Here is a 6283-nt window from a genome sequence, read left to right on the forward strand (position 1 = left end):
GAAATTGAACAGCTTTTTCTGTTATACGATCTGACAAATTGAATGTGGAGCAAGAACGGACGTTTCCACCAAGCCTCGGCAGAAAAATTAACTTTTTAGAGTGGGACACTTGGACGAAGGAGGTGCTAAGGTCTTATAAATAGCTACATCAACACCAAAAGAAATGAGGTTGGTCTGAAGGACATTCATAGAAGACTTCGAGAGAGGCCTGGTTTGAAGAGACATTCATAGAGAGAGACATTCATAAAGAGAGTCTGGGAGATAGATGAGACAAGTTCGAAAGGAAGTCTCAGGAGCTAGAAATTCATTTACAATCCCCGATAGAGAAACCTGTGCAAGGGTCCATTCTACCCTAGGGAACTATTTCTGAAGAAGGAAGTTTTCCAACCCAACTCCCTTCTACACGCTGGCAAGCAAAACAACTCCGATCGGGATCTGTGTCAAGACATTGACACGCTGTCCCATTTGTTTCTTACTTTTCTGTTCATCAACTGTTATTCATTTATGATCTTATCATTCATCTATCTGTAAGAAAACGCTTGATCTTTATCTGTAAATGTCATTAGTTCATCTTTATCACTCTGTTCACTTCATCATTACATTCAATCGTTCCATTTCTCTACCATGGTAACTAATCCGCCAGGGTAAGGGGGAAGGAATAAGCCGAGTAGTTAAATCCATGTTGAAGAAGTAATCATAAGTTTAGCTAACGCATGCTCAACGATCATCTTCACGCTTGAGAGCAAAAGTGAAGATGTTAAGTCCACCTCTCGAAAGAAGGGTTGATAGAATTGTGTTAAACTAAAGCAAGAAAATATTTCTAGAGATGAAACAACCTTGTTTGTTGCGGCAAAGCCGAAGGGAATCAGGGAATGAATCGGCCACCGCAAGACCCAGTCTTTCTGGCCACTGACCGCAACATTCCTATGAGGAACTATGTGGTGCCTAATTTATACTATTTCTTACCGGGTATCGCAAGGCCTATAGTACAGGAGAACGCCAGATTCGAAATTAAGCCTGTCATGCTTCAGATGATTCAGAATGTTGGTCAGTTTGGAGGTTTGCAAGGAGAGGACCCGCATGCATATCTAACCAGTTTTGTCGAGATGTGCAACACTTGTCAGTTCCTGACGTGATTCTCGAAGGCATTAGACTATATCTTTTCCCGTACACACTTAGAGACGAAGCAAAAAGGTGGGCTCATTCATTGGAACCAAATGAGATAAATTCTTGGGATCAGTTGGTTGAAAGATTCATGAAGAAGTTCTTCCCTCCCGCCGTCAACGCAAGAAGACGACGGGAAGTGTTAAATTTTGAGCAAACAAAAAATGAAACTCTAAGCACCGCATGGGTGCGCTTTCAAAGACTGGTGAAGAACTGTCCACATATTGGGATTCTTGATTGCGTTCTCATGGAGACTTTTTATAATGGCCTGAACAGAGCAACGCAAACAGTTGTAGACACCTCCGTAGCAGGAGGGTTTATGAATAAAACGTATACTGAAGCAAAAGTCATCCTAGATCGCATCTCGCGAAATACAGATGACTGGGTTGATGACGGATATGGAGGGAGAGGAACAGAACGAAGGAAAGCAGAGAGCGCCATTGTACCAGTGGATACAATGACCATGCTGGCCGCCCAGTTGGCCGCAGTCACCTCGCTCCTCCAAACCATGGCTATAAATCAAGGAACTCTCTCTCAGAGTGCAGCGCAAACCAATGCGCTGACGCAAGTGGCAGTAGTAAACTGTATACAATGCAGAGAGGGTCATTCAATGGAAGTCTGCCCCTCAAACCAACAATCAGTATATTCTATCCATAACAACCCATTCAGCAACACATATAACCCAGGTTGGAGGAATCATCCTAACTTCAGTTGGGGAGGAACAACGACCAGGGAGGCCAGAGAAATAAGCAAACCAATCATTCCGAGAATAGAGGAAATCCTCCAGGTTTTCACCACCAAGGTCAAGGCTAGAGTAATTATCAGAACAGACAACTGCACAACCAACCCTCTTCATCTAACACCTCATCCAATTCGTCTTCCTTGGAAGCACTGCTCAAACAATACTTAGAAAAAAACGATGTGATCATGCAATCACAAGCATCTTCCATCAGGACTTTGGAGGTACAGGTCGGACAACTTGCGACCAAACTTCGAAACATAACACCTAATATGCTGCCCAGCAACTCGGAAGCACCTAGACCAAGTAGGAAGGAGCAATGTCAAGAGGTGACATTGGGCAGGCAAGCCTGATCGCTTGTGGGGATGTGTTGCGGTAATGTTGAAAATCTTTTCAAATAGTATCCATTTGAACTCTCTTTATTGCTTTACTACTGCTTTATTGAATTAGTTTCCCTGCTTTATTGAATTAATTTCCATTTCAGTCTCTGATTGCGTTGACTTTAATGAACTGTTGAATGAATGATTTGAGTGAACATCGCAACGTCTTGTCATTATGGTTTTGGGATAAGCATTGCGAAGTTGGTGATACAATGCAATGTCGAGTATACATTGCATTGACGGGTGTGTCTTGTGTTAAAAGATATACATTGCGCCCGTCCTCCAAAAATAATAAATAAAAGAAAAAAAATGATAAAATATTCGCAGAAAAGGTAATCGTATGATCATTTCAGCTCCCGAGGTGAATTATTACATAGCAGACGAAAGGACATCCTTACCGACTATGTCATAATAGGGAGGGGTGCGACAGACTTTTTGGATTACCAAAGCCTGCCAGCGCACTACCGATTGCTTTGGGCCCATCAAGGCCCAACTTATAAGTCCCCCTCCCCCTCCAGCCTCATCTGGAGTTCATTTGCATTCTTTTTCGCGAAAACCTTCCTAAAAACCCTCTGTATACCTCGATCGCACCGTCCGCTCTTTCTTCCATAAAAAAAATCACCACAATCTTCTTTCCCTTCACCGAACTTATGGCCGGACAGTCGTCACACTCTTCTTCCCAACCATCATCCCCTTCCCAAGCCCCTATCCCCGTGCGGGAGGTGGCTTTCCTCGCCGCCTAGCCCAAACAAACTCCCAGAATCACCAGAAAGCCTAGGCGAAAACCCTCAATGTTTGCAACACCGTTTACCCGCCGAGTAGGGCCGAGCACGGAGAGTGTCTCTGCCGCCAGTCCTAAGGTGGCGCTACCATTACCTCCAACCGAAAGTGAACAGAAGAGAAAAGATGATAAGGAGGTGTTTAGGAGCATCTTGAGTCACTTGGAGAAGGACAGGGGGTTGTCGGAAGCAGGAGTAGAAAACCAACCCCTGTCGTTGGAGGAGAAGTTAGTTTCGGCTTCACGGAGCATGGCCCTCACCATCTCGGATCCTAAGGAGACTGCCCCAACAGAATTCAATGAGGGACCCATTAGGGCTATTCTAGAGGTCGTAGAGGCAAGGAGGCGGACGGAGCAGTCCGAAGAAGCGAAGAAGGAGAAGAGAGGAGTCGACGAGCAACAAGCAGAGAAAGATGAAGTTGCCTGACTGGAAAAAGAAAAGAAGGAAAGGAGGAGAAGTGAAAGAAGACAATGCAGGCGAGAAGAGAAGCGCCTGAGAAAAAAGGAAGAGCGGAGGAAAAGGGCAGAAAGCCTGGATTTCGACAGAGAATCAACCACCGCAAGGGTGGAAAGGGGGGTGTCAGCGCAAATTGAAGCACGAGGTTCGGACGATAAAGAAGACCCTGACATCTCCCCACTGATGTGGCGTCGTAAGAAGAATACGCCACAAGGGTCCACAAAAGACCCAACAATTAACGAACGCATGGAGAAGGAGAAGGAAGAACAAAGAAGGAATTTAGAAAAGAAGGAAGAAAAGATGGCAAGGGCACGCCAAATCATCGCCTTGGCCGATTTGGCCAGACGGCTTCATGATGAGGAGGTTTGCCTTGCCAACGCAAGGGCTGAAGAAGAAGAGAAGAGAGGGATCAAGGATGAATAGTGCATTGTGCTCGCCTCCGAGCAGATTGAAAAAGAGATGCAAGAAGAAGATGAAGTAGAGAAGAAGGAGAAGGAGAAAAAGGAGTTGCGCCGCAAAGCCAACATTCGGCACAACAAGGAGCTAAGAAGAAAAGAAAGAGAAGAGTGGGAAAAGGAAAAGCAAGAGCAGAGCAAGGAACGAGAACAAATTCAACGACAAAAATCCCGCCTTGCGTCCGCTCAAGGAAAAAGAAAAGTGAAGGTAGAAGGTAGCGAGCTTTCGCCGGCCAAGAGGTGCCCAAAAACCTAAAAGAAAACGATGATTTATTGATGGAAATGGGCTTCTTCCCTACGCCGGCCCCACTACCAGATCTTGTCATCAGTATTGTGGTGGAGCATGGGTGGGAAACTTTCTGCCAATGCCCATCCATAGTCATCCCAATGGCTGTCTCTTATACACATCTAGATGTGTATAAGAGACAGGTGTTGTAGTGGAGCATGGGTGGAAAACTTTCTGTCAATGCTCATCCATAGTCATTCCCTTGGTAGTGCGGGCCTTTTACCTTGGCCAGCTCCACGACACCGAAGATGTGGTGGTCGTTGATGGGAGGGTAGTGCCATTCAGTGCCGAGGACATCAATCAGCTATATCAGTTGAAGAACTTCCCAGAAGCACCAGGCAACAAATTGATTGATGATCCTGCTGAAGAGCACATGGAGGATGCGCTGAGAATACTGGCACAACCAGGCACCAAGTGGACGGTGTCTTTGACCGGCATTAAAACCCACGCCTCTAACCATCTGCTGCCAGAAGCACACCTTTGGGTCTATTTGGTTAAGAGATGGCTCATCCCGATTTCTCATGATAAGACTATTTCAAGGGATAGAGTCATGGCCGCATACTGTACTTCACGCGGCATTCTAATCGATGTAAGCCAACTTCTTTCAAGGCAAATCAGAGGTTATGTAGGCCGCGTCAGGGGCCAATACTTCATTCCATGGAAGATCTCTAGCCTATGCCTATCTGTGGACACAGGCATTGAAGAAGAACCCATGCCAGAAGTCCATGGCCTCATCAGCACGAAAATCCTAAGAGTCCTTCTTAAGGATTTGCCGCATTGCTCAGAGCCTCAACTGAAGCAGCCCCTCATCGACCTAAATGCACCGCAACCTCCTAGACCCAAGAGACAGTGCCGCAATGACAAAGGAAAGGAAATAATCCAAGGCAGTGCATCGCATCAGCCAACAAATTTACCCTTGGAGGATCCCTTACACTTAGTCATCCGACCACCAAGTCCAACCACTGAACCCCTTTCCCCTCTTCCCGAGCATTTTACAAACCTCCTCCTTATGACCGAATCCAACCCCCCATCCCCAGCATTATCTATCAGCCATCCATCGCCAACCCACCTTTCCCCTCAAACATCGTCGCATGTTGATGACCCACACGGTTTGGGAGCAGGCCCTTCCGCTCAGCCCCAAACCGATCCAGGTGAGACATCGACGGCGCCACCCCCTACCGCATCCTTAGTTGCTGCCTTTAAGGACATGCAAGGCTTCTTGACACAAGAGTTATCTTCCTTCTGCTACACATTGATGGAGTTGTGAGAGAGCAACACAGAGATGCACCAGACGATGATAAATATTCAACGCAACATCTTTACTCTTCGCCTAAATCAGAGGCAGATGGCAGAATACAACCACGAGTACTTTAATTTCTTGACCGCATATTTGCATGGTCTCGTGGTTTCTTAGCATCTGCAACAGTCACTGTTCTTTCAAGAAGCGTCGCTAGAAGCTCCTCCGCAACGCCCTCCTCACAACGAGCCCCCGCCGCAAAGTTAAATTTGGGGGTGTACCACCTTCTCCTATACCTTTATATTCTCCTTCACATTTTTGAATTTTTTTGCGGTCATTAAAATTCTTTTATATAACTATACCTTTGTATTATCCTTTACATGTTTGAAATTTTTGTGTTTGTGATCATTACAATTCTTTTTGTACTTAAACAATTTTTATATACATTAAGTGACTATTCTTTCCTTATGTCTTGGCTTCTTTATTTATATTATCCTTTGTCAATTTAATGCGGTATTTCCTTTCTTTTCTTTTGCACCGTTTATTTGCACTGATATGACAAGTATTATGCGTAACCTTAGCGCAATTTCTTTATATATTACATTTTCTGCCTAACACTTAGACAATTCATCGCAATAGTTTCCACTGATATGACGAGTGTTTTGTCTTTTCTGTCCAAAACAACGCAATGAGGACCTTGTGACTCTCTAAATTTGGGGGTGGAAAAGGTCTGAGCAGATGCGATCAAGCGGATGCGCTCATATCAAGCAAATGCGTTCTTAAAAAA

The sequence above is a fragment of the Benincasa hispida genome, chromosome 11 (genome assembly GCF_009727055.1).
Source record: "Benincasa hispida cultivar B227 chromosome 11, ASM972705v1, whole genome shotgun sequence".
Lineage (NCBI taxonomy): Eukaryota > Viridiplantae > Streptophyta > Magnoliopsida > Cucurbitales > Cucurbitaceae > Benincasa > Benincasa hispida.